The sequence below is a fragment of the Phyllostomus discolor genome, chromosome 5 (genome assembly GCF_004126475.2).
Source record: "Phyllostomus discolor isolate MPI-MPIP mPhyDis1 chromosome 5, mPhyDis1.pri.v3, whole genome shotgun sequence".
Taxonomy (NCBI): domain Eukaryota; kingdom Metazoa; phylum Chordata; class Mammalia; order Chiroptera; family Phyllostomidae; genus Phyllostomus; species Phyllostomus discolor.
The window spans coordinates 122,546,747-122,573,301 of NC_040907.2; the positions used below are offsets into that span (position 1 = coordinate 122,546,747).

At 35.0% G+C, this 26,555-nt stretch overlaps 1 protein-coding gene and 1 pseudogene across 2 annotated transcripts in view; both read right to left on the minus strand.

The window, feature by feature from the left end:
* Nucleotides 1-26,555, minus strand: part of ADK (adenosine kinase) — a 573,035-nt gene that overhangs the window by 248,246 nt on the left and 298,234 nt on the right. The window lies entirely within an intron of this gene.
* Nucleotides 7,501-7,640, minus strand: LOC114498155 (annotated as a pseudogene).

Below are 26,555 nucleotides of genomic sequence, written 5' to 3' on the forward strand. Positions count from 1 at the left end.
AGAGAGGTTAAATGCCTCAGAGCAGATCAGAGGTGGAACTAGCTATATAACTGTGGGGTTCTCAGGAAATAATTTACTCTGTCCTTCAAGCAGGTGTAAACATACGAAGACACATGATATTACAGACATTCCAAGTAGCTTCTTATGTATTTCAACCACTTTTCTTCACTCAAATGCACTTAAAAACCATAGCACAGAAGTAGATAAATATATTTAAAAATGGTATGAAGGCAGGTTATAAGCAACTATAAGAATTATTAATACTATCAGCAGCACTTTATTCTTTATTAAGTAAAAATTACATAACTGCCACTTAGTTGTAAATTGGGAAACTCTTCACTTGAGGGATGAATAATAAGAAACATAAGGTGTTAAATGTGAAATTATTTACAAATACATTAATGACATTCACAGTTATCATTAACATGATAATCACTAAGTACTCAGGATTTGTCTGGCTAAGGGCAGCTAATTTTAACTAAAAAAGGTTTTTTCAAAAGAGGCTATGAACAACAGTCTTAAGTTTCACATCTAAATAGGGGGAGAAAAATTTTTTTGGAAAAATTTATGGGCAAGTGTGTAAAAACTAAATGTGCATGTAATGGATTAATTCTTTAGGAAAATATTGAACTATTTACAGCACCATTGTTTTCATTTGTTTTTCTAATTTTGTGATTATAACACCAAAAATAAATTCTATTAGGATCTTTACTCTCATTGTTGTCTTATTCTTCTTTTCTAACCCATATCTTCAATCTTCTTATGTGCCACTATAATCAGATATTGTGAAAATGATTATACTGTCACAAGAAATGGATTTTGTTATATCTGGTGGGAAATAAACCAGTCAGACAAATGAACCATTACAAGGAAAAAAATCACATTTTTTATGAAAAGTAATGGATCTAGATATTAATGACCATAACTCCTGAACTCACTGCTAGATGCTAAAGCAAAAGCAACTAAACCCCTTAATTTTCTGTTTAAAAGGAATAGCTTCTTTAAGAGACAAACCTTCTTTTTTCCATATTATAAATCATATGTTTATACTATAGTCATAGGAAAGCTGTTGCCAGATGGAGAAGCTGCCTTACAGTACATTTTCCCCATCCCTCACTACTTTCCATATCTACTTATTTTAATAAACACTTCAAAATACTCCAGAAAGTGAAAACCATTTATTTTTTAAAAGGGAAGGCTAGAGAACAACTTAAAGATGTTTATCTTTAAAGACTCACATCAGCTATATGATCAAGATGAAAGAGAAGATGAAGAAGTCTCCTAACTCCCAAGTATATGTTTATCACAAAACAGACAAATGTGCCCCATTAAAAGTACAAAATCTCAAGTCAGGATTTACCTTCACGGAAGAGACCTTTCTTCCTTCTTTTTCACTAAAGGCCCACTGCTTCCTACCTAATTAATGCTTCAACTTAGCTATATAAAGTGTTAAGCATTTATGGAATATTGGAAGAAATTAACCAGCACTTGTACATGCGGTTAATTTCTGTGGGGAAATGTGTGTTAAGCTCCAAATAACTAAATTACAAATAATCTTTGGGCATTTTATTCATTTGTTCACATTGGATGGTCTGGCAAAGGAATGATGAAGTGCCAAAGAGATAATCGTATTATTAGGTAAATAAGTTGCAGATATCTAAAATGGAGAGGCAAGTGATAGGTCATATATAACATTCTGATATAGATTCATCCTTTTTGGCTTACCAACACTTGAGTTTCATTCTAAATACTATAATGTATTTAACCAATAGGGACTACAGTGGAATTAATAAGCTAATAAAACCACAGTGTTTGATGAAAATAATAAAACAGTAATAAAAATACTTTTACATTATATACATTTCTTCAAGGTATCCCTCTCTAAGTCTATGCCTTTAATACTACAAATAAATATACTTCCAAGTATTGATTTATCAGATGCTTTGTTCTTGGGTGTGCCAAGTGGTCTAAGTAGTCTAAAAGTTCTATAAGACCATCTGTTTTTTTTTTAAATAACAGCTTTACTGAGATCTAACTCACACACCATAAAATACATGCATTTAATATGCACAATTCACTGTTTTTAGTATATTCAGAGATGTTCAATCACCACCATCATTAATTTTAAAACACTTTCCTAACCCCTAAGAGAAATCCTGTTCCCATCAGCACCACCACCTCCACCCCCCACCTCCAATGCACAAATTTTCCAGCCCCAGGAAACTATCGTTCTAATTTTTATCTCTGATTAACTGTTCTGGACTTTTCACATAAACAGAATTATACAATATGTGGCCCTTTGTAAATGACTTCTTTCAAGGTTTATCCTTGTGACAACATGTGTCAGTACTTCATCCACTTTACTGCAGAATAATATTCCATTGTACTGATATAATGAGTTTTATTTATCACCCCTCCATTGATAGACATTTGTGTCTACATTTTCATTATCAGGAATATTTCTGTTATAAACATTCTTCCTTGGGTCCAGCTTCTTTGGGACTCTCTAAGCTTCCTAGACTTCCTGGAAGCCTATTTCCTTTGCCAGATTGGGGAAATTCTCCTTCATTATTATTTTTAAAAAGTTTTCAATTTCTTGTTCTTCCCCTTCTCCTTCTGGCACCCATATGATTCGGATGTTGGAACATTTAAAGTTGTCCTGGAGGTTCCTAAGCCTCTTCTCATTTTTTGAATTCTTCTTTCTTCATTCTGTTCTGGTTGAATGTTTATTTCTTCCTTCTGCTCCAAATTGTTGTTTTCCTTCCCTTCACTATTGGTTCTCTATATATTTTTCTTCATTTCACTTTGCATAGCCTTCACCTTTTCCTCTATTTTGCCACCATACTCAACCATTTCTGTGAGCATCCTGATAACCAGTGTTTTGAACTCTGCATCTGATAGGTTGGCTACCTCTTCATCATTTAATTGTACTTTTGGAGCTTTGATCTGTTCTTTCATTTGGGCCATTTTTTTTTTGTCTCAGTGCGCCTATAATGTAGTGAGGGGTGGAGCAACCCACATTGTTGTACTGTGGCGCAGGGGTCCAAGATGGAACAATGCCACTTGCATTTTCTCATCTGCCTTTCAGTCACTTCTCCCACTATCCACCAGCAAATTGGGCCCTTCTGGTGCTGATTCCTAGGTGGGTGGGTTTGTGTACATTCTAGGACCCTGTGGGTTTCACCAGTGAACTCTCCTGTGAGGCTACGAGTTTCTTCCACTGCCACAACCCCCACAGAATTTTATAGTCAGAGGTTTTTCAGCTTTATTTCCCTGTGCTGGGACCCTGGGTTGCGGGGTCTGTCTCTCTTCCCAGTTGTTCCTCCTGGTTTATCTGCATGCAAATGTGGGACCACCTGGCCCCACAAGCTGCCACCTCACATGTCCTCTCCACCCTACCTACCCATCTCCACCCTTCCTACCTGTCTGAATGGATGTTTCTCCTTTAATTCCTTGGTTGTTGGACATTCATACAGTTCAATTTTCTGTCACTTCTGGTTCTTTTTTTATTTTTAAATTTGTTGTGTCCTTTTGGTTGTTCAAGGAGGCAAAATATATACATCTATACCTCCATCTATTGTTCTAAACATTCTTGTACAAATTTTTGTGAGGACATAGGCTTTCAGTTCATACACACACACACACACACACACACAGGAGTGAAAGAAACAGCTGGGTCATATGGTAATGGTGTTCAGTCTTTTGAGTTACTGCTAACATTCCCATCAGTGTGTATGCAGGTTCCACTTTCTCTACATCTTTGTCAATACTTGCTATCTGTCTTTTTGATTATAGCCATCCTAGTGAGTGTGAATCTGAATTTCACTGTGGTTTTCATTTACATTTTCCTGATGGCTAATGATGTTGAGCATCTTTTCAAGTGCTTATTAAAACCTCAGCTTTGTGTATATGTGTATGTAAGTATTTTCTGAAAGTGGATGTAAGGTCTTGAGTTTGTAAAGCTGTAAGATTAACAGTAATGAAATTACAGTTAACTTGTTAACTTTGACATCTTAGCTGAGGAGACACTCACAATGCTAATTTATATTGTAATAAATCTTATCTTTTCTAGTAGATTGGTAGTTCAATAAAGACAGTATCCATGTTTCTTCATGTTTGTATCTGTCACATTAATGAATAGGATATACACATTAGGCAGACTAAGTAAATGATGTGTAAATTAATAAATTTGTATCTGATCTCATATTACCTTCACAAATCTCCCTCTGACATAGAATGGACAGATAGTATTCAATCCCTTTCTGAAATGTGATCACATACAAGTACGTTTTGATTAGTAAGACCATTACAAAACTTCAAGTTTCCTAATTCCAAATTTTGTACTCAGTATACCTTTGCTTGGACCAAATATTTTTCATGTTCAAATGATCTAAGCCTTAAAATACTCATATCTACAATAAAGTAATGTCTTTACTTTGGTTATGAACATGAATAGGTAGTTCAATTATTTTAAACAAACTGAACATACAACTAGATATCATTCCATTAGGATATGGTAAAGCTTAATTATTTTTCTCATAAACTCTGAAATAAGGGATCAATAAAATCTTTTGTTTCTCTCAAATATAAGAGGCAGAACTGGAGAATCACTGTTTACTGATATGAACCTGTAATGAGGGCCTGAGTTCCAGTCCCAAATCGACTACTTCTGAGTTAGGTAACCTTGAGCAAATTATTTAACCTCTCTGAGCTTTAGTTTTCACATTTTTCAACATGGTTGGATAACAAAATATAAATCCAAGGACTGTTGAATGGACAAAATATGCAATATACTATCATGTAGGAAGCATGTATTAAAAATATTCAAGGAAACATTGCTAATATGTCCAATGTGAAATCAATTTTCAAATAAAAAAGTTCTTTTAACCTATACCAAGCCACTAGGATTTATCTCTCAATATCTTGGTTTGATGGGAAACTAGGTGACAGAGATGGGAAAAAGATGACTTATACCTTTTCAATTACATATTATTTACATATATTATATTCAAAATAAGTATTAAAATCCCACAAATAACTTTGATACTTAACTATTAAGAGAAGTATCCTGGCATGAGAAAGTTATTTCCATATTTTAAGTATTGGGTTGGCCAAAAAGTTCATTTGTTTTTTTCTGTAACCTTGCTCTAATAGTGGCTAGTTGTCTTTTTAACTTCATTCAAAACAATTTTGTTAGATTGTATTGTGACAGCTGTCATATCAGTGTGCATTTAAAAAAAAACATCAAAATTGGTGAATTTTTAAGTAGCCATTTTAATATTGAAAATAGAAGAAAATATGCAACATTTTTGGCATATTATGCTTTATTATGTCAAGAATGGTAAAAATGCAATTGAAATGCAAAAAAATAAAAGATTTGTGCAGTGTATTGAGAAGGTGTTGGGACTGATTGAACATGTCAAAAGTGGTTTGCAAAGTTTCATGCTGGAGATTTCTCACTGGACAATGCTCCACGATTGCTTCAACTGGTAGATCAGTTGAAGTTGACAGTGATCAAATTGGGACATTAACTGAGAATAATCAACATTATACCACACAAGAGATAGTTGACACACTCAAAATATCCAAATCAATAAAGTCATTGGTGAAAATGAAAAATTTGTCTTTATTTTACAGAAAAAAACATATGATCTTTTTGGCCAACCCAATAGATAGAAGAGTTTATGTGACCTAATAACATCAGGTACTAATACCAAACATGTGCTTACATGAAATTATGCATATCTGTAGAGTAAAATTAAATCATGTTGATTTGTAAAGCGAGTTTGTAATTATTTTGATTTAGAACATTAATTTAAACATTAAACAAATAAAATGGTTTAATTTTAGAGGTTTAATTTTATATGATGCCCTTAGTATGTTTATTTAACCTGTATATTACACATTCCATAAACGTGAAAACTACATTTGCTATCTTAAGTAAATATTTTTAATATGAAGGCAAACTTTCTTTTGGAAGCCAAGACATTATAATCCATTAATACATCTTTCACAAAAAGAATGAAATCTTCCACTGGTTAGGCTGATAAACTCTTTCCTGTCAAAACTAAGCCTCTTTATCATGATAACCCAGAATAATGGTCGGCTGCTCTAGGCACTTTATCTACTTTACAGATGAAAAATCAGCTCTACTTTCATGGAATTAGATTAATGCCATAACAGGAAATACTTCTGGGGCTGAACTTGCTTCATGCCTTCAAAGCTGCCTGTAAATTTAAAGTACTTCCTGAACTCAAAAGATAAGACAGGAGAAGGAAAAAGAAAAACAGTACAGTGACCCTTTTACTGAAGGAAAATATTGCTTCCTGAAAAAGCTGTTGAAAGCTACTTGCTAAGGGCATTATGCTCTAGAAAGCCTAGGGCAAGTCTGTTTTAGTTGAACACGAGGATTTTGGTCATATATCAGACAGTTGCTATAAATCTGTTCTTTCTATAATCCTTTTTGATAAACTTTCTTTAAGTCAGTTTGGTGAAAGCTAAAGTAATAACCTCTCAGCTTTTAGTACATACAAAACTGATCAATATTTTACATACAACATTTTATAGAGGATTACAGTTTGACACATTTGGAAAAATGCTGACCCCAAGCTCTAGAATTAAATTTTGGTTCAGAATGTATACCAAGGCAGCAAGTCATCCAGTTTATACCTAATTGGCAGTCTAATAACCCCCCCCCCCCCCCAATATTTAGAACATACAAAAGAGCTTTTTAAAAAGTGATCATTATATGAAGATGACAATTTTTATACAGAAGACACAAACCAAGGGAAAAGAATACTGGTTATAGGTATGCATTTGAACATGACCACATGAAATAGAAAAATCCAATAAAACAAAATGATTAAATAGTCTAAAATGGAAAGGAGAAAGGAGGAAATGGGGCCCACTAAGGAACACAACAAAGAAAATCAAGAGAAAATCAATTTATATATACATATCTGGCTGCTTACAATACGCTCAACACTGGAATACACACACACACACACACACACACGAAGAAATATAAGATTCTACAGATGCATATTCAACATATATTAAATACTGGGCTTATGCTAATTGTTAGAGATAGGTATTAAGATAGGTGAGGAATGACTTTACTTTCTCATCTAGCTAGTATTCTAGAAGGGATTAGACAAGATAATTACCATTGAGATAACTCTATAAAGGCAACAAGCATGGTTATATGACAGCTGAGAGTGAGCTACAGGTATACCATAATAGTTCATGTAAAACCAAGAGAAGCAATTTTAGATGGCCTTGCTGAGAGCTAATTCCCAGTTGAAAGCTTAAGGGTGTGAATGAGTCAATCATTAACAAACTTGGATCAAGAGTATTCCAGGAAGAAGGAATAAGAATGAAGGACTTGAAAAAGAAAAGTACTTGGATGTTTAAAACATGGTCAATGGGAGAGAGAGTGAAATAATATATGACTGGTAAGAGAAAGCCACAAAATATGTAGGGTATTGTATATATCATTGCATGAAGTCTGGACTTTATTCTAGGAGCAACAGGCAGCTACTCAAGAGATTTAAACACCAAAGTGTTGTATGCTGACTTGCATTTTAAACTGATAAGAAAAGATACTACACTTGACCTTAGCCAAAAGGCTGAGAAGCGATCTGACTTGTATCTTAAAAAGATCACTCTAATTTTTCTGTTGAGAATGGCTTGGAAAGAGTTAAAAAGTAAAGTAAGGAGACAAGTTATTGCAGCAGGGCAGGAGTAAAAAAATAATGTCTTAAAGTAGAATGGTAACTGCTTATAAAAGAAGAATAAATAGATTCCAGATATACTTTAAAGCTAGAAACTTCCTGAAGGAAAAGTAATAATCAAGGACAGTCCAGAAAGTCCTGGGCCAAACCCTCCAGTGACATCATACACAGAAATGAGGGAGAAACAGGATCGACAGTGCACACCAAGACATCTGTTTGCACACAATCAAGTAACCAGCTGAATATTACATTTGGAGATCAGAAAAGAAGTATAAACTAAAAAAATACATTTGGAAATCATCACCCTATGAATGGTATTTATAGCCATGACTATAGGTAACATAACCATAATGATAATGTATGAATAAATGAGAAAATTCAGAATGTATCACACTTTTAAATTTAATGGCCCAAATTTCTTCTTAGAATTGTTTACTGAGTAAAAATCCTTTCATTTCTAATGTTACTAATGGGTGCACTGTCATTTTTTCTCTTGATGAATCTTATCAGCACTTTGTCTATTTGATTAATCTTATTTGAAAAGCCATTTTAGATTTAAGTCTCTGTCTCATTTGCTATTTCACTACTTTCTGTATTTACATTTATCATTTCTCTTCCCTCTTTTTATTCTTAGTGGATACCTTAAGATTTTCTATTTGAAAAGTTTATCTGCAAATACTGTCTTGGTCCATTCAAACTATTTTGAGAAAAATATCACAGACTGTGTAGCTTGTAAACAACAGAAGTTTACTCCTCACAGTTCTGGAGTCTGGGAAGATCAAGATCAAGTTTTTGCTAAGGGCCAGCTTTTGGCTTCACATCTTTTGCTGTGTCCTTATGTAGTGGAAGGGGCAAGGACTCTCTTGATCAAGATCAAGTTTTTGCTAAGGGACAGCTTTTGGTTTCACATCTTTTGCTGCGTCCTTATGTAGTGGAAGGGGCAAGGACTCTCTCTGGAGCCTCTTTTTTTAACAGCACAAATCCCATTTATGAGAGCTCTGCTCTCAAGATCTAATCATCTACCAAAGGCCCCAACTCCAAGTACGAAAACCTTGTGGGTTAGATTTCAACATAGAAATTTTACAGGGACAGGCTACAGTAGACAGCCTTTTACTTAGCAGTTTCACTTCTTCCTTTCTAATGTAGATGCCTTTTATTTTTCTTCCTTAATTTCTATGTTTAGAACTTCTAGTGCAACATAGAACATAAATTTGCTTAGATCTAGATCTGAAAGATTTTCTTTCATGTTTTTTTGCTTAGTTTATAGTTTGCATTTTACATTTAAAGTTGTGATCCCTTTTGATTTGATTTTTGTATAAGGTGGGAGGTTTGGCCCATGGATGTCCAATTTCTAAAGAGACATTTCAAAAAGGCTATCCTTCCTCCACTGCATTGGTTTGGTACCTCTGTCAAAAATCAGTTGGGCATATTTGCATAGGGCCTCTAATACTTTTAAACTATAATTTTTAGTCATTTTCTCATATGCATCTTAATGTATCATAATCTACTTCAGACTCACATAAACTCAATTCCAATAAAATATAGAAAAGTTAGTCCTATATAGCTCTATTACCTCCTCCCTCTTGTGCTATTACTACTATACCTACTGGGTCTGTATGACTGTTAAATCCCAGCAATATATTTTCATATGTATTATCTTATTTAATGTCTTTTAGGGAATGGAGGGAAAATATGTATTTACAGAATTTGTTATATCTAATCTATCTAATCTAATATTCTGGTTCTATTTCTTCCTGTGGATTTGCGTTACCATCTACCTCCTTTGTGCTGTTATTGTCATATATGTTACATTCTGATATGTTATAGGACTAACAAGACAATTATATACATAAGTTGTGTGCAATAGCTTTTAAAAGAGTTAACAGATGACATATACAATTACATTGTCTTTAACAATTATTTATATAATTACCTTTATTGGTGCTTATTTTATTGTATAAATTTGAATTACTGTCCAAGGAAGTTTCTTTGGTATTTCTTGTAAGGCGGACGTATTAGCAATAAATTTTCTTGGATTTGCTAGTCTATGAAAGTATTTCACCTTTAGAAGATTATTTGTTAATTATATTTTTCTCTTTTAGCACTTTAAATGTGTCCTTCCACTGTTTTTAACTCCATTGATCTTAATGAAAAATCAGCAAAAAATCTTATTGGTGCTCCCTATTATGTGATGACTTAGTTTTTCCTTGCTGCTTTCACAAAATCCTATTTTTGTTGTCTTGCAATATTTTGACTATTTTATGAGGGGACACCCCCCAAAAACTGGAATTATCTTCTGGATGCTGGGCCCCTTCTAGTACAGCTTCCCCCACTAGGTGAGTGTTCTAAGAACCCATGTGTATCAATGTACAAGATGGTGTTACTGTAAGAGGTTGTGTTTGGCTTCAGTAATTTTTTTTTTGAAGAGTCTTTCAATACATTTGCCCATTTCATAACGGCTAATTTATGAGTGCACTTGCCCACACCACACTAAGTGTTCAGCAGTTTTTGACCAAAAATGGCATGACCCCTGTGCCCCAACCTCCCCTATTTACCTGATCTTGCTCTGAGAGGCTTTTATTTTTGTTTCCCCAAATGAAAAAAGTCCTCAAACAGAAATGTTTGCAGATGCGGAAGAGGTAAAACAAAAAATGGCAGAAGCACTAAACGGCATCAAAATTGATGAATTCAGAGGGACTTCCGGCAAGATGGAGGCATAGGTGGATGCACCGTACCTCCACACACAACCAAGATTGGAACAACAACAATTTAGAGGCAGAATAACACCCAGAACTGATAGAAAATTTATCTGAATGGAAGTCGGACAGCCAAGAGGTTGAAATAGACCTGTTTATCCAGACTGATAGGAGGGGCAGAGACAAGCAGCCTGCGTGGGTCGAGGTGCGGAGAACAGGGAGAATTGGGTGCATAAGGCAACTGGGGGCCTGTAAGGCATCCGGGGCACGCAAGATCGCAGTGGATGGACCCTGAGTACACAAGCGGCAGCTGGCGGACCCAGTGAGGCAGCAATTATGGAGCAGAGCAGAGCACGCAACCCAGGATCCCAGAGAAGGGACTGAGGTCCCATGGAGAACGAAGCTACTGCCATTGTTCCCTCTTGACCCTGCCCTCACATACAAAGTCAAAATCTAGCAACTGGGGTGCCCAGCCCTGGTGAACACCTAAGGCTCTGCCCCTCACCTTAACAGGAGTGACCAGACCTCCCCCGAGAGAGAGGGGCGGGGGGGGGGAGATGGCTCAAACAGAAAAACAAATCAGTGCCCCAGAACTCATCCTTTTGAGCAACCAAGAGATAGCTAACCTATCAGATGCACAGTTCAAACCACTGGTGATCAGGAAGCTCACAGAATTGGTTGATTTTGGTCACAAATTAGATGAACAAATGCAGGTTACCATAAAAGAAATGAAGGAAAATGCACCGGGAACCAATAGTGATGGGAAGGAAACTGGGACTCAAAACAATCAAGTGGACCAGAAGGAAGAAAGAAACAACCAAACAGAAAAGAACGGAGAAAGAAGAATTCAAAAAAACAAGGAAAAGCTTAGGAACCTCCAGGACATCTTCAAACATTCCAACATCCGAATTATAGGGGTACCAGAAGGGGAAGAGGAAAAGCAACAGATTGAACACGTATTTGAACAAATAATAAAGGAGAACTTCCCCATTCTGACAAAGGAAATAGACTTCCAGGAAGTCCAGGAAGCTCGGAGAGTCCCAAAGAAGTTGGACCCAAGAAGAAACACACCAAGGCACATCATAATTACATTAGCCAAGGTAAAAATGAAGGAGAGAATCCTAGAAGCAGCAAGAGATAAGGGGGCAGTAACCTACAAAGGAGTTCCCATCAGACTTTCAGCTGATTTCTCAAAAGAGACCTTGCAGGCAAGAAGGGGCTGGAAAGAAATATTCCAAGTCATGAAAGGCAAGGACCTACATCCAAGATTGCTCTATCCAGCAAAACTCTCATTTAGAATGGAAGGGCAGATAAAGTGCTTCTCAGATAAGGTCAAGTTAAAGGAGTTCATCATCACCAAGCCCTTATTTTATGAAATGTTAAAGGGACTTATCTAAGAAAAGAAGATTAAAAAAAAACATGTATAATAAAGGGACAGCAAACTCACAATTATTAACAACCACATCTAAAGCAAAACCAAAAGAAACTAAGTAAACAACTAGAATAGGAACAGAACCATAGAAATGGAGATCATTTGGAGGGTTACCAACAGGAGAGTGGGAGGAGGAGAGAAGGGGAAAAGGTACAGAGAATAAGTAGCATAGATTGTAAGTAGGAGATAGACGGGGGAGTAAATATAGTATGAGAAATGTAGAAGCTGAAGAACTTATAAGTATGACACATGGACATGAGTTAAAGGGGGGAAGTGGGGGGGAGAGGGTGTACGGGGGGGGAGAGGGTGTACGGGGGGAGGGGAGTGAAGGGGGGAACTGGGACAACTGTAATAGCACAATCAATAAAATATATTAAAAAAACTGACAAGTTCAAAAACTGTTTTGAACAGTAAAAAAAATGACTCAATAGGTGTACTGCATCAAATGGAGGCCACTTTGAAGGTGACAAAGTTTAAACATGTAAGAATACATTTTTTTTATAAATAAATCCAGTTTTTTCAGGGTCTCCCATTGTATGTGTTTGCATTTATCTTAGTTCGCATTCTATGAGATTCTGGCATGTGTAGATTAATGTTTTTCACTAATTTGGGAAGTTTTCAGCCATTATATCTTCAAATGTCTTTTTGTCATTTTCAGACATGATAATAATTATAGTATAGAACTACACAAACTATTTCTATTCTCTAACTGCGTGATCATAAATAAGATGCTTAATTTTTGTCTCAATTTCCTTACATGTGAAAAGGGATTAATTATACTAATTATATTCCAGCTAACCAACTAGATTCCTGTGAGGATCAAGTTAAATGCTATCTAGTAAAAATAACACACAAAATATTAAGCAAAACTTCCCCCCAAGGGTAAAGCCTTTATCTATATGCCTTTGATCTCATTCCTTCCATTAATTATCATTTTTCATCATCAGACTCTGCTGTTCTATCACATATTCTTCAGCCAATATACAAACTCAAATCTTTTGTGTCTTTAAGCAAACCTTCTCTCTCAGCCAACACTCTTTAACTCTATTTAACCTGCCTACTATTACCATCTCCCCACTGGCACTGATCCTCCAAAACTCTCTTTTGCATGACTTGCTCACAAAATGTACCACAGGAAACTCACTGCAGGTGTTTCCCAACACTGAGTTGTCCATTCCCTGTTCATGAGAAATCCAGCAACCATGCACTGGATATTGGGGGCAATGTCAACTTGCTAAAAAGTTGCTAAATACTTATTCTAGATTTCTGATTTAACTAACTGCAGACTGGGATCAAATGTCTCCCAGACCACATTTCTGGTGTTTTTTGTTTTTGTTTTACTTTCACAAGTAGTATATCAAAGTCTATTAATTGGTTCACTCAGTGATGAACTCTAACCTTTCCAAATCATCCTTCTCTATCTTCTCTTGGTTTTAATTTCTTCCTCCACCATTTAGGAATTGTTCCCCAAAATGCTGCTTTTGGAATTCTTCTTCATGTGTTCTTCCTCATTAGTAATCTCAATACTCCATAATCTTTGCCAAATCCATCATACAGCTGACTCCCGCATAAGTACCTTTAGCTCTGACACATTTCTCAAGAACCAGAATTGCATTTTCAATTACCTACAGTATCTCAGTTGCATTTCTATTCCAACATGTTCAAATCAAACTCACTGTGTATCTAGACAATCATTTCTTCCTCTGGAAATGGAGCCATGATTCTGTCACGTTTTTTGAGATGGTAAGTAATCTCTAACTTGTTTTATTCTGACACACACATGTCTTTCCAAAGACTCTTGTATTATCTCCTGATTTTTCACTGGTAGCTTGGTTAAGGTTCTTGTACTCTCTTACTTTGACCTAGACTAATGTAGCCAGCACAGCTTTGATCATATTACTTTCCTACCTATTCAAAACTGTCAACATTACTTCCTTTTCTTAGCACACCATGATATAGCACCCATTTCAAATTTTACCACTAACTTACAGTAATCGATTTTGACAAGTCAATAATCCCCTTAACATACCTAGCAACTGTTAACACCAGTAAATAGTTATTGAATAAATATCTTAAATAATTAAAACATTTGGAGTAAAAATAATTTTAAAAATAAAGCCATTCCCTGTATTGTTTACATGATTATATGCTTTTATATAACTATTCTTCTTTTACTAAAACCATTCCATACCCAATGCTATTTTCATGTGTTTAATAATATTGGCTGCTGGTTTTACTCTTGGATGAACTTCATTCTAACCTCCTGCTGTTACTGAAAAATGCATTAAAGCAGGTCACATGGTTTTCCTCGAATGTCAACAAATGATGGCTCAATTAGGCAGATAAGTATCTACAGCCCTCAGCAGAATCTTCAGTCCATTCTCAGCAGTTTAGAAAAGCACTCTGGTTAACATTTGCACTAAGGAAAGGAACACTTGTAATTCTTTAAGCATTTAATTAAATTTTTAAATTCAAGACTGGCTATTGAATGTTTTCAAACACAAACAGTGTGGAAGAAGACTTTCATCATGAATGAGCACTGTAAAATCTATTGTGTATATAAATTTCTTAATGAAATGAGATTACGACATTTTTGATGCACTGTTTTGCAGTATAAACTCTTGTAGATAATCCATTTTGCTAATTTTTCTCATCAACAGAAAAAATCTAAGTCAGGTTGCTAATTAATGGGCAGTGTTTGCTTGCATTGAACCAAAAGAGTTCCATCTAAAAGATACAGGAGCTATTGCTGAGTCACCTTATAGACAGAAAAAGTCAGGAATGCAGAGTATAAAAAAGAACCAGGAAGCTGGAAAGGCCCAAAGTGGTCAAATGCCTAAACATTTAGTACTCATTTTATTTACTATTTTCTTCTAAACATACTACCTATTTACATTTTTCATACCTTAAAAAATTAGAAATAAGAAAACAAGGGGGTTGTTTGAGGATGATACATTATTAGTTCCTAAAGTGATAAAAAGTATCTATATGCACTCAAAATGCATAGCAGTTTTGAGCTACTTAAAATAAAAGCAAATAAATGTACCATAGGCTAAACCAATATAACAGCCCAATAAGTAATATTGTAGTTAATGATCTTGAGACATGAAGAAAATCTGAATTATAGTCATAGAATTAATTAAGGAAGACAATTATGAATTTGAAAAATTTCTACATAGCTACACCTGAAAGAATAAAATTTAAAGAGGGTTCAGCTTAATATTTAATGATTCACTGCTGCACTTGACAATTCCGGATAAGTGATATATCACTAAGCAAAGTTTTGATAATGGTAACAGCAGTGCTAAATTTACCTGAATGAAAAAATATTGTCTATAGTCATTTATCACTGTTGCCAGTACAAGGCTACAACATGAGACATCCCTCAATAACATGGAAATAAGGAATATTAATTAATACTGCCTTTTAGGCAACCATGAAAGAGCAAAGTAAGGTAAGATATGCAGTATGTCCTGTTTGACCATGTTAATAAATCTAGAGAAAGATTATGTTGAGGTTAGGAGTGGTGTTGGTGATGATAGGTCATGAAAGAGGAACAAAGGCAAATATTAACACTACCTATTAAAGCAGAGCTCAGGAGGCCTTGGTCAATGAACTTTGATTTTTCAATCTCTATTGATGAGATACATTTATCATATTAAAAAAATAAAAACATTAAAGATTAATTTATTCAAGTCCCTTTTTTATAACTCTATGTCATCACAGAGACACTATTTAGCTTCCAATGTAAGTTTGTTTATACACAGAGAATTGCTGATTAAGCAAATACAATAATTTGGTTTTATGTGATAATTACACTTCCTACTATAAATTGATAAGGTGACTTACTACCGGTTTTTGTATATCATTCTAATTTGATCTATTGATTGGTCCTTGCCTCCTCTCCTCTCACATCCAACAATCAATCCATCAGAAACTTCTGTGAGACCTACTTCAAAATATGTCCAGAATCTGACCCATCTTTAGTAACACCACCACTAGTGTGAGTCAACATTTCGCATTGCATATACTATTCTAACAAGCCTCCTAATTGTTCTCCCTTGCCCAAGTACCATCTATTCCCTATACCAAGGCCACAGTGATTTTAAAATATAATTCAGAGGGTCCTAGTTGGGTAGCTCAGTTGGTTAGAGAATCGTCCCAATACACCCAGGCTGTGAGTTAGATCCTAGGTCAGGGCACATACAAGAATCAACCAATGAATTCATAAATAAGTGAAACAACAAATCAGTATTTCTCCCTATGAAAAAAGTCAATAAATAAAAAATATAATGCAGAATATGCCACTCCCTCACTGAAACTCTGCAATGCCTATCTCACTTTGGGAATAAATTAAAACATACATGTTTTATAGATCTGACTCACAGCTACCTTTCAGAGCTCAACTCCTTCTGTCTTTGCTGTGTGACTCATTGTTCTTTTTGTGTCACAAATACTCCAGACATATCCCCATCTCAAGGCCTATGCCCTTGATCCCTCTGCTTGCAATGTGCTTTCTCCAAATAGCTATGTGGCTTTTCCCCTTAGTTTCTTCAGACCTCTTCTCAATGCCACCTTACCAGAAAGTCATTCCAAGTTCTATTTATTGAGAGATAGAAGCAGCTTAGAAAAATGAGAATATAGACAAATGTTCATAGCAGCTTATTTGTAATTGTCTCAAAACAGAAATGAGCTACATGTATTTCAATGAGTGATTAATTCAAAAAATTGTGGTACAACCATACCATGGAATACTATTTATCAATAAAAAGGAATGGACTACTGAAACATGCACCAATCTGGTTGACTCTCCAGAGAATTATGCTAAGTGGAAAAAGCCAATCTCAAAAGATGACACATTGTATGACTACATTTATACAACATTCTTGAAATGAAAAAAGTACATAAATGGAGGACAGATTAGTGGTTACCAAAGGTTAAGAGGGGTGGAGGGTCAGGGAAGCAGGTAACAGATGTGGCTGTAAAGGGTGCTATGGGCTGAAGGTTCAAATGTCATCCCCCCAGATCCATATTTTGAAGCTCTAAACCTCAATGTGATATTTTTTTGGAAGTGGGGGTCTCTGTGGTTAATTATGTCATGCAAGAAGAGCCCTCATGAAGGAAATTAGTATCCTCATAAGAAACTGAAAGAGAGATGATCCTTTCTCTCCACCATGTAATGCTACAGCCAGGAGGTGGCTATCTGCAAGCCAGGAAGAGGATCATCATCAGATATCAGCCATGCTGTCATCCTGATCTGCCTCCAGCACTGAAAAATAAATTTCTATTGTTCAAGCCTCCCAGTCTATGATAATATTATAGCTCCCAAACTAAGACAATGAAGGATTCTCATTATGGATATGTTTGGTATCTGGATTATATTAATGCCAGTGTAATGGTTGTGTACTATTGTTTTTGTAAGAGCTACCATTGGGAGAAACTATGTAAAGGGTACATGAAATTCCTCTGTATTATTTCCTACAACTTCATGTAAAACTTCAAATATCTCAGATTAATTTTAATTAAAAAAACAGGCTTGGACATAGGAGACAACCTGATAGGTTCAAATTCTGGGCTGGCTACTTACTAGCTGTGAGACCTTAATATCTCTGTGGCTCTGTTTTTTCACCTATGAAATATAAGTAATAATAGGACCTATACTCATAGGGTTATCTGAGGTAAATTAATTAATATATGTAAATATCTTAAAATGGTGTGTGGTACCGAGTGATATATGTTATCTATTATTAGCAATAGTTCCTCCAAGAATGTTGTCTATTACATTGTCTATTATAACATATGAGCCTATTCACAGTTCTATTCTGAATGCCTAAAACACTATCTAGTACATGATAAACACTTAGTATTTGATGAATGAACAAATGAATGCCCCACAAAGATGTATTTACTTTTAAATCTCCAAGTTTGAGTACACTGCTAGTCAAACTTTCTGCTTGCATTTGTGTAATTGATTATGGTTGATCACAAAAAAGTTTTCTCTGTATTAGAGTGCTCCTTATCCTCCTTTTTCTTCCTGTCTCATGAGATATTTCTTGGATTAAAACCCATAAATATTACATCCAAAGTGATCAAAAACGTTGATAGATATATTTTTAATCTCTCCTTCCTTACTTCTACTATACATGTAAATTATGGTAATAATGTGGTTCGTGTGAAGATTTTGCAGGTATCTTCAAATAATTCTAACTTTTACATGCATATAAAAATTGTTCAAAATTAATTGAAAGAGATTGTTGCAAGTTATCACTATATATTAACTATACATATAAAAACTATTTACAATTGTATGTTAACTATAATAACTATACATAATGTATATTAACTATATATAATATATAAATGATATATTAAACCACTGCCATGTATTAAATCTCAAGGAGATTCTAAGTTACATAATTTAATATTGTGAGAAGCATAAGGTCAATGTAATAAAACAGTTCACAGTTAACACAAAATTGTTTTCCTAATTAAATACTATGAATTATAGTCTCTTAAACTAAGTCTACTTTAAGATATTTTTCTTTTTTTTAAAGATTTTATTTATTTGTAGAGAGGGAAGGGAGGGAGAGAGGGAGAGAGGGAGAAAGGGAGAGAGAGAGAGAGAGAGAAACATCAACGTGTGGTTGCTGGAGGTCATGGCCTGCAACCCAGGCATGTACCCTGACTGGGAATTGAACCTGCGACACTAAGATATTTTTCTTTTAAAAAAGAATTTATTTTCATTTATTTTTAGAGAGAGGGAGAAAGAGAGGGAGAAAAAACAAATATCAATCGGTTGCCTCTTGCACACCCCAAGTGGGGACCGGGCCCTGCAACCCAGGCATGTACCTTGACTGGGAATCTAACCAGCTATCTTTTGGTTTGCAGGACAATGCCCAACCCACTGACCAACACCAGTCAGGGCTTCTTTAAAATGTTTTTCTCCTCAATTTTTTCTCTACAACTAAAGGACAATTTATCTAAATTTTCAGTTGGAAATAATGTCAAATGTACAAAAAGTTCCCAAAATAAAGTAGTACAGGAAACACCCATACACGTACACCTTTTACCAAGATTTTCCTGCTAACTTTTTTACCTCATATGCTTTATTATTTGTGTTTCTTAGTACTCTGTCTTGCTATATATTTACATATTTTTCTAATATTTCCCAGTGATTAGATTGAAAGGATGCATTCTGAGCCAGACTACTGCCTAGGTAGTGTTGAGTACTTCTCAGGGAACCTCATCAGGAAGAACAAATGACCCTATGACCTTCACTGACAATAATTTTGATCACCATGTCAGATGTTGTCTCACTTCTCCACTGCATTACTGCTGCTTCTCTTCTCTACAACTAATAAACCTGCTATGGGGAGACACTTGAAGACTATGCAGCTCTGGATGGTGTGGCTCAGTGGACTGAGTGCTGGCCTAGGAAGCAAAAGGTTGCTGGTTCAATTCCTAGTCAGGGGACATGCCTGCATTGTGGGCCAGGCCTCCAGTAGGGGGTACAGAAGTGCAACCACACATTGATGTCTCTGTCCCTCTCTTTCTCCCCTCTCTTCCCCTCTGCCTAAAAATAAATAAAATCTTAAAAAAAAAAAAAAAAGACCGCGCAAACATCCTCATCAACATGTCCTCTCAGGTGTTGCATCCATTGATGATTTTTGCCTGCTTTAATCTTTACCCTGGTAACTACAAAATAATGGGGTTCTTTTGTTTTCATGTTAATTTTTTCCAATTCTGGCATACCTTCTACATTTGCCAATCAAACTTCGTCATTCTGCTATAGGCAAGATATTGTCCCTTCTCTCTCCTTCTCATCTATTACTGGTATAGTCTCATAAATCTCTCTTTCCCCCACCCCCACAATGGTTTATATTGCTGTATTTAATTATTTCAATGCTTAAATTGTTCCAAATGTGGCTAGTGGGGAAACTCCTCAAGTTAGCCCTCATGTAGTTATGATAAACCACCTATTATTGTTTTGAGCATTTCATTTGTCACATTATAAGATATTCATCTTGTATTTACTTGGCTTTAGACCTGGAGCCAGCCATTTCAACAAGGAGTCCTGGTTCCTTTTTTATCGGGGTGTTGTAGGTTGTATTGTGTTCCACAAAAAGGTAAGTTTCAGACTTACACTCTGTTATCAGTGAATGTAGGCTTTTTTTGGAAATCAAGTTTTTTGCAGATGTATTCAAGATAAGATCACACTGGACTGAAGTGGGCCCTAATCCAATTACAGGTGTCTTTATAAAAAGAGATTTGGACACTGACTCATAGGGGGAATCTCATATGACAATAGAAGCAGAAACTACAGTTATGTTGCCACAAGCCAAGAAAGACCAAGAATTGCAGGCCACATAAGTTACAAGAAAAGCATGGAACAGATTCTGTATCTACCCCTCCAAGAATTAACCAATCCTGCCAACACCTTCATTTGAACTTCTGGGCTCCTTAACTGTGAGGGAATAAAATTTCTGTTGGTTTAAGTTAGTGGTAATTCGTTATGATACCCCTGGTAAACTAATAGAGTGGGAAATAGTGTATTTTAGCTGTATCATTACTACTTGAGTGACTTTGTTTCTTTGCCATTTCTCAACAGAGCTAGGAAATATATGCATTAATATTCACATATACAAACACACATATGCTGATACACATAAACGTATATATTTACACAGATACCTCTACCCCAGTCCATCCCCACAGTATTCTTTCCTGTCTTCTCCCATTCTATGTTTGTATGTCCTTTTTTCCACAGTGAGAACACAGGTTCCTAACAATACCCAGTCACTTAGTCATTTGCTCAAAATACTTTGAGAATTAGTTTTCCCATTCCACTAAAATAAACCTACAAAAAGAATTTAGGATTTCTCGGTAACACTTTCTTCCTCTCCTACTCTGCCTCAAACTGAGGACAGTCTAATACTGTGTTCACACATTACTTGGATTAGGTCCTCCCTTCTTCCTTCACTTCTTTTTTATCTTCAGTGTGGTTGTAGTCTTTCTATACTTTTGACAATAAAGCTCAATGTTTCAGTTTGCTTACAGTTTTAGGTCCCTTCCCCTACTGATACTATTTCTATTTAACCTTTCAAATAGGTGAGATACTAACATGCTATCAAAATTTGGAAGAGTACCCCAAAAATATACTCCAGGAAGTATCATGTTCTCCTGTATCTCATCTGCTCCACATTCCTTTTACCTGGTGTAGGTTACTGATTTTATTGCTTCCTGCTTTATACTTCCTGTATACCTGAATATTTTATTTTCCCTTGTTCTTACATAAAAAGTAGCACTATATATGTATGCTCTTTTGTGCTTTCCTTTTCGTGTATTATCTCCTAGAAATCATTCAGTATCTGTTCATTCAACACAACTCCCGACTGGTTATTTATATAATTTCTGATATTTTGCAATTATTACAAATGTTGCAATAAATAATATTAACAAAATTATTTTTATATATCACAGGAATTGGATTACTGGATAAACTTTTATCTGCACAGGTTTTTACCTTCACTCTTACATCAACTAGATATGGGGGTGTATAGTGAGGAATATTTAATTAATTACATAAGCAAACATTAAATATTAAGAAACAAATTATATTATGAAATAGTGTAGTATGATACAAGTTATATAAAAACTCAAAGATACACACCTATGCACAAAAAATAAACACGTGTGAGGGTATTATGAGGATTTTAATATTCTCCTTTGTGCCTTTTTATATTTCTCAAGTTTAATGTAATCATTGTGTTATGTTTACAATAAAAAATAAAAACTAATAATATTTGTAAACAATAAGGAGGAATCTATTTCTGGCAGTAAAACTGACTTTCACACCTTAATACAGCTCTTTTGCTAAAAACAACAAATGATGAGGTAAAATAAACAAGAAACAAAATAATCTATTTTGTTTTGAAATATATTGTTGGGTTGACAGAATACTCAGATAGCTAAAATATGGCAATACAGGGAGGTAAGCAAACACTCAAATATCTTTCATTCTGGGATACGCCAAACCCTATGAACTGAGCTTCAGTTTTCACAGCCATGTACAGAGCAGGCAGTGGTATGCTGGAGCCAGCATGTGAAAAGCTAACTACACATATCTTTGCCCAAATTCACGTTCTGTAACTTTATGTTGGTAGCCTAAAAATCAGCCATAATATGAAATTGGAAAATAGTACAAATCAGGACTTTTTTTTTCTCATGAGAGTCAGTTTTAAAATGTTTACCAGCACACTACTGAGCCTGTTTTAGGAGAAAAATCCTAGGTATACCGAAGATAGGGAGGCTGATTGAAGATATCCTCATAAAGCTGGGACTCTAAAGAGATGCATACTTAGTGTAAGAGTAGAACTAAATTATGCCAAGGAATCAGTGAGAAAATTTGTCTGTTTTAAACTTGATGCTGGGTGGAGGTAAAAATATCTTCCCTGAAAATTTAACCACCAGCCCACCCTCATGAAAGTTTATGGATCTGGAACTCATGCTACCTATGCAGGCCACAAAACTTTAAGCCTAAAATTGATTTTACTGTGTTCCCAGGTTGACAGTATCCCCACACTTTTGGCAGATTCAAATGCAAATCCTTTCTTTGGAAATGTATTTTCTTCTTAGCCTCAGAAATTATAACAAATAATGACTATGAGCTCACACACAAAAAATAAGGCAACCTGAATGAGAACTGGCAGAAACAACATATAACAAAATCAAAACTGCAAAAGTTTTAAACACCTGCACAAAATAGAAAATAAGTTTAATATATTTAAAGAAATCAAAGGATTATAAAAAGAAGAAAGGAGTGAGAGTTTACCAAAATAATAAAACAAGAAGCAGGTTTGAGAGAAAAAATGAAAATGAAAGATAAATTAATGAATATTAAAACTGAAACGACAGATAAAATATTAGACACTGCTTAAAAGACAATTAGAAACATCATAAGGTAGATCTGAAGAAATTATCCAGAATGTAACAAAGACAACAAAGATAACTATGTAACAGGTGAAGAGATAGTGTGGTAGAATGATTAGGGACACATATGCGGTTAAGCTATAAAGAAAAGCACAGAATAATCATAAAATTAAAGAAAAATCGTTACCTTTATGGAGGAGAGAAACATAGGACCATGAGGGGCACAAAACAAGCAAAGATTTTGGTCATGTTCTGTTTCTTAAGATGGTTGGGTACATAGGTCTTTTGTCTTTAAATAAAGTTATTATTTGGGAATGCTTCTAGAATTACAGAAAAACTCTGAATATAATAATGACAGTTCCCATATATCCCTCATCCAGTTTGCTCTAATTTTAACATTTTATATTATCATGGTACATATGGCCAAACTAAGAAACCAACTTTAGTGCATTACTATTAACTAAAACTACCATTGGCTGGGGGCTAACTTGGTTGGAACATCATCCCCAGCACCAAAAGGCTGTGGGGCGCGTACCAGAGGTAACCAATGATATTTCTCTCTCACATCAATGTTTCTTCCTCTCTCCTCCTCCTCTCCTTCTCCCCCTTCCTGTCCCTCTGTCTCTCTCTTCCTCCCTCCCTCCCTTCCTCCTCTCTTCTCCCTCTGGAATCAATAAACATATCTTGGGATGAAGATTTAAAATAAATAGATAAAAAGTAGCCCTGGCTGGTGTGGGTCAGTGGACTGAGTGCCACCCTGAGAAGGGTTGCTGATTCGATTCCCAGTCAGGGCACTTCGCTGGGCTACAGGCTAGGTCCCCAGTTGGGGGGTGTGTGAGAGGCAACCACACATTGATGTTTCTCTCCCTTTCTTTCTCCCTCCCTTCCCCTCTCTCTAAAAATAAATAAATCTTTTTTTTTTAATTTAAAATAAATAAAAAATAAAAAAAAACAAAAAACTACACTGCTGTGACAATAAATTAGAAAACTATCTTTACAGGTTATTCAATTTACTATGTCAATTATGTGATTATCTGGTCTTAATAGATAAGCTATGCTAGCCGTGTATCATAGATCTAAAGCATTCAATTTCAGAAGGATTGCTCCTCAAATTGACTGACAGGAGAAAAAATTCTTCAGGTTGCTTATTTGCACTCTTAAAAAATACAACATGAGGTTTGGAAGTGTTCATTTTATTTTAATTTAAATAGTGTGTTAAATCTGTACAGATTTCACATACGATTTGAGAATCATGTCCCCAAAGGCAGAGTCAGCTGGGAAAGTGGTTAACTATATAGGTCTAAGCAACACAATCTACTTGCTGGAAGTATCACCATCAGTTAAGGACTTTTAGTTTAGCTTTCTCCCCCTGGTGGTAGTGTCTGTATCGATAACATTTTAAAAACTACGAGGATAGTATCTTAATGTTTATGGCTGCTACAGTCAGTTATAGGTAAGCAATTCTGGGAGAGAAATAGATTTAAAAGAATTAGAAGCAGATCTCAAAACTCTTCTAAATGAAGCACTTGTCTCTTATAGTTTCTTTTTTTCTAAAATGCAATCATAACCATTACATCATTGTAAATTGCATGCTGGGGTTATCTCAGTAGGTATCTGCTCAATGTAAAACTTACAGAGGGTTTCAATGTAATAATGATGTTTTATCATTTTAATTACAAACTCTTTAAAAAAAACTCCCTAAAGTGTACCAATTGTGGTGGTCTAAATTAACAGTATCTTTGTAGCCCAAGGGTAGTAAAAATAGATTGAACTACCAAATTTCATCATACTTATAGCAGCTGTCTTCCTGCCTCTAGGAAGCTAAGTATTTAACAAAGCAGACAGCTTGGCATTGGCACCTGATTAGCAGTGTGTGGGTACTGTCAGATAGAACTGCTTAGCTCTTTTGTTCCGCGGTTTATTAGAAATCTAGAAAGCAGTGGCATCATGTAACTTTATTCTTAAGTCTCCTGAAAGGTAAATAAACTGCAATGCTTCCTCTGGTATTGTACATGAAAGCTTGATCAATGCTTTTTTGGTAATATTCTTTATCAAACCCTAGAAAATTCAAATAAAATACTTTTTTCTTGAAAAATCACATCAAAGATTGATTAAACAGGCAGATTTTAAAATCACTTTAGTTAAATATTTTATATATTAAAAATATTTTCACAATAGGGTACTTTGAGTCATATTGAATCCTGTAATGAAAATACTGTTGGTGGGGAAGAAAAATGGTTATTTTAAAGCACATAAAGATAACATTCTATTTCTAAAAAATATCAACAGTCTAAATGAAGATTCAGAAAAAAAATTTTTAATTCATATGAACATCTTACTGGAAAAAATAACGCTGTTTTATAGGAATAATACTGTTTTCATGCAGGTGCCCAAACATTAAACTATAAAAGGATGACTCTAATTACCTTCTCCCCACAAATTTCTTGGAAAATTTATTACAAATGATTTGCTTATTGGCAGAGTTTAAAATCAGTACAGTCCATGCAAACAATCTACTTCAATGAGAAGTACATTCTTTTACTCTATCAAATCCATCGAGGTAATCAGACTGGATGTTTTATTCAACAGGGCTGAAGAAAATTGTTCTACAATAGGTTAATTCAAAATGGCAGCATAGAAAATGCATCTGTCAGTGGGGATCAAATTACAGGGCAAGCTCCTCTCAATGCTTAGAAAAACAAGTCTGCAGTTCTACAGATTATGTGCCTGTGTGTGTTTAAAGGGGTGGGAAAGGAGCTAAATATCTGAGCTAACCTCCAATTAAAGTCAATCATAAAAACAGCCAATTTAATGAGTGCGGATTTCTTTGGGTAATTATAACACCAACCACTTTTTTCTCTTTTAAATCTGTAATTCTGCCTTCTTGTTATTGCTTGCTTTGTCATTAATCGCCTCAGGACCTTGATTTCCTAGCAACAGACTGCCACCAAACATTTGGCTCCTGTTCAACATTTTCTTTGTGAAAAATGGCACTGCTGTTGCCGCCTGGGCTGCTGCAGCTAGACTGGCTGTGTAAGTGCTCTAATAATGTATTCCACTGGAAAAAAATCACATGATATGGGGTGCAATGACTGAGCTCAGTTAATTACTGAGCTGGGAAGTTTATCTACAATCTAAAAGCTGTGTTGAGGGGAGAGGGGATATAAAGATTAAAAAGGTGCTCCTTACATTATCAATGATTTGCAAAGAAAATTTGCAAAGAAATATTTTATTCTTGAATTGACAGGTTTCTGTTTAAGTTTATTTAGAAAAAGGTACAAAAGGCCAATGTCCCTCAAATGTTGCTTGACAAATTGTTTCCCTACAAAATGAAGAATCACAGAACATTTAGCTGCAATTTTTAAAAGGAAATTAACCTATGTATCTGCCAGCTGTTTCTTTTCTACTTATGGCAAAAATCATGTGAATATGCAAATATTCCGACATGGCAGAATGAGGTTTTCACTCACAACATGAACACAAGACACAATAAAAACAGAATAATTCAAAATATTATTTTGATATATTATACACTTAAATAACTATTTTATAACCCATGATAACAGGAAAAAAGATATTTATTATTATTTCTAAAATGATTCAATTGGGATTGAAAGAAATCAGATTCATAATTGGAAATGTACAGGTAAAGTGAATATTTTGCCACTTTTTACTTGGTAGATTTATCAAGATTCTCCTTGCTTTAGAAATACTACCACCCCCAGTAACGACAGTTATAAAAATTAACACAGCATGTCAGATATG